Source organism: Epinephelus fuscoguttatus, linkage group LG24 (genome assembly GCF_011397635.1).
Source record: "Epinephelus fuscoguttatus linkage group LG24, E.fuscoguttatus.final_Chr_v1".
NCBI classification, from domain to species: Eukaryota; Metazoa; Chordata; class Actinopteri; order Perciformes; family Serranidae; genus Epinephelus; species Epinephelus fuscoguttatus.
Window position 1 is genome coordinate 22,091,761 of NC_064775.1, and position 10,149 is coordinate 22,101,909.

The 10,149-nt window shown below is 44.3% G+C and overlaps 1 long non-coding RNA gene across 1 annotated transcript; it reads left to right on the forward strand.

Annotated features, from left to right (window-relative positions):
• The first annotated feature begins 7,584 nt into the window (after positions 1–7,584).
• On the forward strand, positions 7,585–9,359 carry LOC125885030 (uncharacterized). Its single transcript, XR_007448781.1, has 3 exons — positions 7,585–8,898; positions 9,067–9,184; positions 9,280–9,359. It is a non-coding gene; the product is annotated as an uncharacterized LOC125885030 (long non-coding RNA).
• Positions 9,360–10,149: the final 790 nt, after the last annotated feature.

Genomic DNA, 10,149 nt, shown 5'->3' on the forward strand with positions numbered 1-10,149 from the left:
CTGAGAAATGTGCCCTGATTTGTGAATTGAAAGGATGCAGTCAATGTGAGAACGTCTGCACACAAGGGACAAGCTGCAGGTCAGATTCCACTTTTTATGCATGTAGGTGTCCTGGAATTGTTGGTTAACTTCTGCTTTGACTCCCCTGAGAAACCGGCGAGAATAGCCTCGGTGCTTCGGAGCCGTTAACAAAATGTTTGTTGCTTCCTCCACATCGACTGGGTAGGTACATATTCGGTGGAATCTGATTAATTGGGATTTAATTAGGCCCCGAAAGGTATGTTGAGGATGGTAACTATTTTTATATACAGTGGTGGAAAAAAGTTTTCAGACACCCCATGCATTTGTGAAATATTGCATTAAGAATCACTCTTAGGTCTTCAAGTGCAATTTCTTTTAGTACAGTCACAGCCAAAATACTAAATAAATCCTAAAAAAGCCATTAAAAACTTAAAATTGATTGGTTCCATAAAAATACATAAGAAATTTTGAGTATTGGGTCATTTTGGTACCAGTGATGAAGGTCATTCTTTTTATTAAAAGACACAATTTTTGTTGCCAAGCTTCGTGTCTACATAAAGCCGGCACATTTGAAAGTTTTTCAGACACAAAAATGGCTAAAACAAGGAACCTAACGCAGGAAACACGCCTGAAGATAAAGATTCTCAGCCAGGAAGGGTACAGCTGCCGCCAGATAGCCAGGAAGTGCAGATGCAGTCCTTCAGCAGTTGGATACACTCTGCAGAAATACAGACGAACCAACAGCTTGGAAGACAAACCAAGATCTGGGCGTCCAAGGGTTTCTTCAGCAAGAAATGACCGCATCCTGATCCGCATGTGCAGGCAAAACCGCTGAATGACATCACAGGAGCTTCAGCAGCAGTGGTCAAACCAAACTGGTGTCCAGTGTTCCACCCGCACTGTACGTGGCCGACTTTTAGATCACGGCTTAAGGTCCTACAAGGCTATCAAGAAGCTCCTGATCAATGAGAGACAGAGGTTAGCCCGGCGTCGTTGGGCCCAGGCACACAAGAACTGGACAGCCAGGAATTGGAAGAAGATTTTATGGTCAGGTGAGTCCAGTTTCCAGCTTTATCTTCCTCCTACTAATGTGAGGGTACGCAGAAGGCCAGGCGAAGCATTATCTCCAGCATGTACAGTACCTACTGTCAAGCATGGTGGAGGCAGTATCATGGTTTGGGGATGCATGAGTGCTGCTGGTGTTGGTCATCTCACGGTCTGTGATGGCACATTGAACTCTACCAAGTATTGGACCATTCTCCAAACCCACACGCTCCCTTCTGCGCGTGCACTGTTCCGTCGAGGTAAAAACTGGATGTTTCAACAAGGTAATGCCCCTTGCCACACATCCAAGGCCAGTAGAACTTGGCTGCAGGAGCACAGTATCCAGGTCTTAGAGTGGCCAGCTCAATCCCCGGACATGAGCCCCATTGAAAATCTGTGGTGGATTATCAAAAGGTCTGTTTCAAAGCATAAACCAAAGAATTTAGAAGAATTAAAAGCAGTAATTCAAGAAGAATGGGACAAGATTACCCCTCAACAGTGTGAAAGGCTCGTGGGGAACATGCCAGCCAGGATTAGAGCTCTACTACGTGCCAATGGCAGGACTACTAAATATTAATTTGATGATGTGATGGTTTATTTATTTTTTGTTCAGTTTTGAACACATTCTCTGTTATTTGTTGACTTTGATACCGACAATGTTGAGAACTGACATATTGAAACTGTCAAGAATTTAGTTTTGTTAGTTTTTCTTGTAAACAATAAACAAAAAAATCTATCTATCTGTCTAATGCAGCCACACTTTTTGAAACACAAAAAAGATTTTTCCACAAATATTTCATGATAATATTTGAGATTGTGTAACATTTTAAGGGTGTCCGAAAACTTTTTTCCACCACTGTAAAAGACCATGGTGGTTGGTGTCTTTGAAGTAGACCTTTGTTGCCAATTTCTTCTTCTCACTACCGGCTATAGGCACAAAAAAGACTTGAGTGTCCAAAAACTCCACTTTATCTCTTTGCAGGTTACATTTCAATTAAATTTTTGGGTGGTGACCATTTAACACATCGACAAATTGTTCAAATGATTCCTCTGTATCAGCCCATAAGCCAAAAATGTCGTCTAAATAACGTAGATAGAGCAGTGGGAGTTTAGTGCATTTTTTGAATGCCTCCCGCTCCCAATCCGATAGGCCGGGTGCGTGTGCGAGAGCGGATTAATGAAGTAATCGATGTGCTCAGCTACTCGATACGACTCTGAGCCACAGTCACTGACGATTGGTCTCCGTGGAGGTATTTTAAAGGGCACCGTCCAAGATTCAGGCGCCTTATGGATCTTAGGCAGTAAGTAAAACAGACGTGAACGTGGATCCTCTGGACCATACAGGTAAGTCATCTGTTTGAAATTGATATACCCCTCTGCATATAATTTGTCAATGATAGCTCTGATCATTTTCTGTGTTTCCAACTGTAGCGGGCTTGGGAGCCGTTTAATTGGTGTCCTCCAATTGTCTGTTGGCTTCAAGTAAATAATCAGCCCTGTCCTGGAGCACAATTTGTCCACCCTTAAAGGCCGATTTAATGATGACGTTATCCAGTCTGCGAAGAGCCAAAAGGGCGTGCCGTTGTTCCCCAGTGATGTTACCCTTATTATCGTTATTCCCTCTAACAATATTATTGACTGAGGGGGCCCTGAAGGACAAAAACATGGCTAGGTCGCGACTGATTAATGTTTGCACCTGGGCAGAGACTGAGCTCGATTCAGGCTCCCAGACCGAAGGGTTAACAAATGGCAAGTGAAAATAGTCAGAGCTATATGAAAAGTGATCGAGAATTTTCAATTTCCGATGGTAATTAGTGTCATAGAAAATGAACGAATGAGCCCCTGCTTTATGGGCCAATTGTTAGCAATAAAAATAAAACAAAAAATGTATTATATCAGACCCAAGGTGCGTTGGCCCACTGGGAAAACGGCCCTGCCAGAACATCTCATGATGAAAAATGCCAGTTCAGCAACAAAATGGCACCAACGGAATTAGTGCTTTGAGAGCAAAATAGTGAAAAATGAGACATTTGGCATACACTTTGGTGGATATGGTATTTTGAAAGTAAATCCTTGAATCCCATCAGTTCCATAAATGTGGTTGTTTTTTGGCCCAGTGACAACCATTGAATCCCCTAAACAGTGCAATGTCAATTCTACTCAAATCCTGTTCTATCGATGCTTCCTTAATAATAACTTCAAACATCTAAGTGACAGAGATACAAAATCTTACCTCTCCATGATCCTCTTCACATTGTCCTTTAAGTGGAGTCCTCCCACCTTGGATAACCCATTAATCTGAAATCAGAGGAACAAACAACAGTTTAACAGTAGGGGTGTAACGGTACACAGAGATCTCGGTTCGGTACGTACCTCGGTACACAAGTCACGGTTCGTTTTTTTTTTTTTCGGTACAGTAATGAAAAAAATAGACAACTATTAAATATCTTTTACTTATTGGTAACCTTATTAAAACATACCACCACAGCAGTTAACTCTTTTTACACAATTGTTGAATGAAACAAATATATATAAAATCCTGCTTTTTCACATTGTTTGAATGAAAATAGAAATATAAAAGTGAAAAATAAAATCCTGTTGTTTTTTTGACACATTTTTTGAATGAAAAATATAAATATACATTTCTGCTTTAACAGTTTTACTCAATTAAAATAAAAAGTATAGTGCAGCTTAAACAATTTTACTCAACTCCAATGGCGTTGGTTATTTCTTTAGCGCGATGGTCAGGGAAACGCTCTTTCTTTTTAAACGACGACGATATCGTAGTTTGCACCAGATTGCTTTTTCTAGTCGTGCCGGTTAACGTTCAAACTCGGGTGGTGTCGCTTTAGATGCGTTAGCATGTTAGATGTGTTTCCAAGTACATACCCGACCGTTGTTCTGCAGTGTCGGCACACTGCTTTTGTCTTGTCCACTTGTTTATTTCCATCTTCGTATTTTACCCTGAAACCAAAGTGTTCCCAAACGGAGGACTTAAGGTTTGCGGATGGGTCTTCAGGTGCGTCAGGCTCACTTGCCATGGGGTCCATTGTTTCAACAGCCCATTAGTCCGACTGTCTGCGGTGCTGAACGGCTCACGGCGGGCGTATGGTGCGCCGCGACCGGCTTGAGGCGGAGCAGGCTCACGGCTTATGTGTTTGTCATTTTCTTTTTCATTTTAACCCACACCATGCACAAAGTGAAAGTGGAGATTTACGGGACTCGGTCCGTCACTCAATTATGTCCGTCAAGGAACTAGATATTTTTAATGGTTGGGCTCTCAAAAATGGAGTTAAAATAAAACAAAATAAAATAAAATAATATCCTGCGCCCAATAATTCAGTACAGGGTCGTGCAGAACCGAAAGTCGCATACCGAACGGTTCGACACAAATACATGTACCATTACAGCCCTATTTAAGAACAAAACAAAAAAAACTTTTCAGAAGGGATGCATGATAATTATTGGAGCCAATTAATTAATCGGCCAATATTGGGAAAGCGATGTGCTAAACTGTGCCTGGTCTGCTTGGACAAGTCATTGCGCTTACAACATCAAACTGTTGCGCTGCCGTGCATCCCTCATTTTCAGTGTTCAGAATATCTCCATCAGGGTTTACACTAGACTTTTTTGACAATATGGCCAATATAGCCATCAATATTCCAGAATTCTGGCCATATCTACTACCAGATATTTTAACACTGCAGCCGCCACTGCGGCCTGTGCGCGCGTCGGCAAGCAACTACAGTGGGAGCCACTCAAAAGTTCCCGTTTCCATGACTGAACCTCGGCAGGTCCGCAGCAAGTCCGTGGCAGATCCGTGACTGCTCCGTGCAAGCCTGCCGCCTGCTCCATGGAGTTAATTTAATCCCCCGCAATGACGTAGGAAATGCAGCCCTGACTTGTAACACCCCTAGAGACCTGTGTGAAAACCAGTTGCAATGCTTCATTTGTCCATGGGGAGGAGCAGTGATTATCACCAAAACACTGTAATATCTGCAGATTTGGGAAAGACGGCTTATCAGCTGGTCCATGGCTCCACGGAGCCACTATGTAGCCTAGTAGCATTTTATGACTAGGTCGAATTACAACTACTGTATGCAACCCATATTTTTTAAAATAATATTACCATGTGAAAAGCCAAGAGGACGGTCTCGTTTTATCTTTCAAAACCTACTTGTCCCTGTGTTTCCTGTTGATTAGAAAAACTCCATTTCATTTACCGTGCTTTGTATGACTTTTTTGCTGTGTTATCATGATTCAAACTGAGGTATTTGGAGAAGATCCAAGAAATAAATAACATCGATCCGTACAAGCTACCTGCAGCTGGAGCAGGGACCTAGACGCAATGCCACCGTGTACCTACATGCAGTTAGTTCACTACTTAGTTTTCGGCATTAGTTACTATACTATGCAGGAATTGAAAAGCCTGAAATCACTGGACAGTCCCACTAAGACATGGCATAATGGTTATGTGTGTTCTGTGCGTAAAAGGCAGCCATGGACCACACTTTGCCACAATGACACACACGCACTCACTCACTCACAAGGTGAAAACAATACTAGGCGTCGTGGTGTGTCACGGCTGGTAAAAATGTTATTTAATAGTTCACCAGCAATTTGTCTTTGTAGAAAGAGTGTCCCTGGTCCCTGGTACCTGGAAAGGATCCACGGTATAATTAACCACAAAACATGTAAATAACTTCATATTACTGGCTTGTAACACTGACTAATGCTTAAGCTGAGTCCTCTACGAAATGAGAATGTCCATTTGAAATAATCTTCTCATGTTTAATGTCCGAAAATGAATTAAATTTGTTCAAGGTGTCAAACTGATCTTTGTGCATGATGATCTCAAACACACTTGACTGACTTATATTTTCGTTAGGCTATTATTTTTTTCATTATTGTATAATTATTTTCAGTAAATCAGGCAAGCTTATTCTATTGGATTTTCTATTTATTTTTGTATGACATTTTACATAGCTGCAATGCGCAGCAGAGTGGTATTTTCCCAAAATGTAATAAGAAAGACAGTAGATACTGAATGAGATTAGGCTGCCTGTCGCCTTCAGAATGGTTGTTTGTGTTCACATTCCTCACCTGTATTGAAGTGGTAATGATTCAGTTAGAGGTGAGAAACACTGCCGCCCGCTCTCCTTCCGCGCTCGCACAATTCTGAAATTCGTTGTACTACAAACGCTTGAAATGAACATTCAACTCATGGTTTTTTTATTGAAAATATGTCACTGTCTTCATTTATTATGTATAATTTCTCTAGCAGCAAACACATTTAAAAGAGACGCTTGTCATGTCTACGTGCACTGTCCGTGGTGGACACTTCTTTAATCTTTGCTTTCAGAAAATAACCATCATGCAGTCCGTTCATACCTGCGGACCAGGGGAATCCGACTGTTTAATTAAAACACAGAAGCCAAATCCTGGCCGGATACATTTGAATTGTGGCGGTGTATCTCTGGTCAATAACAGTCGGTTGGAACTCGCCTCCTCGTGGCGGTCCGCGGGCAACGTCTGTACAGACGGCTAAGATGTTCCGTAATCTCCCCAGTTTACTATTTTCTCCTACTCGGTATGTGGTTTTCAGGGGGACACGGAGGCTGGTCCAGACCTCTGGCCCACCGTTCGGCCTTTGGTGGGGTACCAGGGACTGCGATTGGGTCTTCCAAGTGTCAGCAGTGTCTAAGTGTCCAGATAGGTCAGGGTGCAAGACCTGCTATCTTTCGGTTGTTGCGGTTGGTGTTTTCAGGTCTTGGGGTAATCAGGGTATTAACTCGTCTTGGGGATACTTGGTAGGTCAGAGTGCAATACTCGCTACCTTCCCAGAGAATCGGGATGAAGTCTCGGACCCGGAGTCCAGGTGTCGGTGCCGCTCCGAGGTCGGTGCAGGCAACAGGCGTCTGTAGGAGGGAGCCTCCACCCTCTCTGGCCTGGCGCCTTAAATGGTTGTCCCCCGGCCAAGGGCGGTACCAGTTGCGTAGGCGCAGGGGCAATGCCGTGGGGCATCCCCTCTCTGGCACCTGGCTCCATTTGAATGTTGGTGGCGAACGCCCTGGTGAGGTAGGGTAGGCTGGGCATTGGGACCCCGGGCTAACCCCCCGGCCGTTCCGGTGCCAGGGCCGTCTGTCGCCCGTACCAGACGCGCCGCGCCACCCCTCCTTGAGGGAGATGGCTGGTGAGGGTTGCGGTTCCTCCGCCCCATGACCCTGATTCTTCCTCCAGCTTTCATGGACTTGGTAAGATCATGAAGCCTAGGACTGGAGGCGAAGGTGCTTGTGCCGGCCGTAGGATGGTGCGGAGAACTGGAGCCGGTCAGGGGGGCCTATCACCCTCCCTGGCCTGGTGCCTTAATTTGTTTTCCCCCGTCTGAAGGCGGCACTCAAGCGGCCGTACCAGGGGACAGTCCTCCGGGACCCCCCCCTCAAGCACCCCCTTGCCGAGCCAGTAACCCCTGCATGGTGGCTGCGGCCGGTGCCTGGAGGGCGGGGCTCACGCCCAAGTCCCCTTAAGTGTCACGTTGGTTTGTCACCAATGTGGAGGCGAACACTCACCTTCCCCCTCGTGGGAGTTTTGCAGAGTGAGGACCGGAGTGCAGTGGCCCCTTCTTCCGGCCCTGGCGTGACCACTCTGTTTGGTTGTCCTTACCCTAGCCACTTGTGGGCCAAGGAGACTACTGCGTCCCAAGGCCAGCGATCTGTCTCAGGTTCCATGGGAGCGGGGCCCCCCATGATGACAAGTGGGGTGTTGGGCTCTGGTAGCCCTCAAAAACGCATACGGCTGATAGCTCGGCCATCGTACGGTGATCTCGCCGTGCAGGAACAACGGCCTATGGGATTAGACTAATCAAAGCCCAAACCCAGTGGAAGCGAGCACTCGGGCGTGCTGTCATCCCAGACGTCTACCGCCACCCTCGTGCGCGAATCGGGGGACCCAGGTGATTCTAGCGATGCGGAGTACGTGGTTCATCTGCCTGATCTGGAACCCTGTAGAATGTGTGGAACACAGGTCACCGTTCTTCCCTGGGTCCCGACGGCGCTGTCGCTTCTACTTGGTTGGGACCCCAAGGGGGAGAAGCTGGCATGTATGTTCTCCACATGGCTGGTTTCAGGGACTCTGTCAAGAGTCTTCAAGAAATGCAGAACAGTACTCATACCTAAGACCACTGACCCGGGCCGCCTCGGGGACGTCAACCAGTGGCGTCCAATCACTATTGGGTCTATGGTCTTGAGACTATCCTGACGGGTAGGATGACGTCGGTGTGCCCTATCCATCCGTGACAGAGGGGCTTTATAGCCTCACCTGGCTGCTTGGAAAACCTATCAATCCTGAAGGGGATAATGAGGTGGAGCAAGACAGAAAGGTCCTCCCATGGGGTTGTATTTGTTGATTTCGCGAAGGCTTTCGATACAGTTTCGCATGAGCATCTCCTGAGTGCTCTGGAACGGAAAGGGTTAGACCAACACATGCTGGAATTGGTCAGGAAGTCATGAGAACTGCATGACTAAGGTGCCAGGCGCAGAAGGGTTCACTGCTGACATCGCCATGAAGATGGGAGTGAAGCAGGGTAACTCCATATCACCTCTCCTCTTCAACATTGCCTTGGATCCACTGGTCCAGGCACTCGAACGCGACGGCCGTGGATTTGTTGGGAAGGGGAGATCCATTCCGGCTTTGGCATTTGCGGATGACCTGGTCTTGTTGAGCAGCTCCTGGGAGGGTATGGTGGCCAACATTGGTATCCTGGAGGCCTTCTGCGTACTTACTGGGATGAGCGCTCAGCCATAGCTGCCATCGGAGGGACACCCCTCATGTGAGGTAGGAATTTTTCTTGTGAAAGATGAACTGATGTGAACCAGTATCCGCAAATGTACAAATTATAGTGTGAACAGAAATAACAATATGTTTAATAGCAATCATGAGTGTATGTAATGTATTATATGCCCCCCATTATTGTTGTAAGTACCTGCATTTGATGTTGTTTAGATGGCAAAGGCCCTGATAAAGGCTTTCCCTGTAATTCCTGAAATTGACTTCAACACATTGAAAAAAGAAATGGAGAAGGAGAGGAGAGATCTGGCTGTTGACGTTCTAGGGGCCTCTGGTAAAGGCAAATTAAGCATACAAATCAAAATCAAGATAGATGATAGATATATATAATTAAATAAATGGTTTTTTTTTCTTTTCTTTTTTTTTTAGTCTTTGATGAACAAAATTATTGCGCTATGTGTGCCACCTTTAAGCCACCAGGACCAGGAACTGCCATTATATAATGGGTGAGTAATTAAAAAACAGTTATAGACATGTTTAATTGTCATATAGCCATGAAAAAAAAAATTATAAAAATGTTTAGGTGTCAAATAATAATTAATTAATTAATTAATTCTAATAAAATATATAATTTGTTTTCAGTTGAACAGATACAATGTGATGTCTGTGACAGGTGGTTCCACAGCCCATGCCTGTCCATGGAAAGCAAGGACAAAGAGGATGCCAAGGAAGAAAATTGGAAATGTCCCTTTTGCCAGTGAAACAATAAAATCAAGTCATTACTCCACTGGCTGCATGAGATACACCTCTTGTTTTTACATTTTAAATCTCTAAATATTTTTTATTTATTTTTAGATAAATATTAGCATTTTAGCTCAGTAGCTTCCAGGAGATGTGATCAATTGACTCAGAATCAGTGTGGGACCATGTTACTACACAGGGTGCATGAGATACACCTCTTGTTTTTACATTTTAAATCTGTTCATGATTTTTATTAATTTTCATATATAATTTTTAGCATTTTAGCTCAATAGCTTCCAGGAGATGTGATCAATTAACTCAAAATCAGTGTGGGATCATAGTACTCCACTGGCTGCATGAGATACACCTCTTGTTTTTACATTTTAAATCTCTAAATATTTTTTATTTATTTTTATATATAAATATTAGAATTTTAGCTCAATAGCTTCCAGGAGATGTGATCAATTGACTCAAAATCAGTGTAGGATCATAGTACTACACTGGCTGCATGAGATACACCTCTTGTTTTACATTTTAAATCTGTTCATCATTTTTATT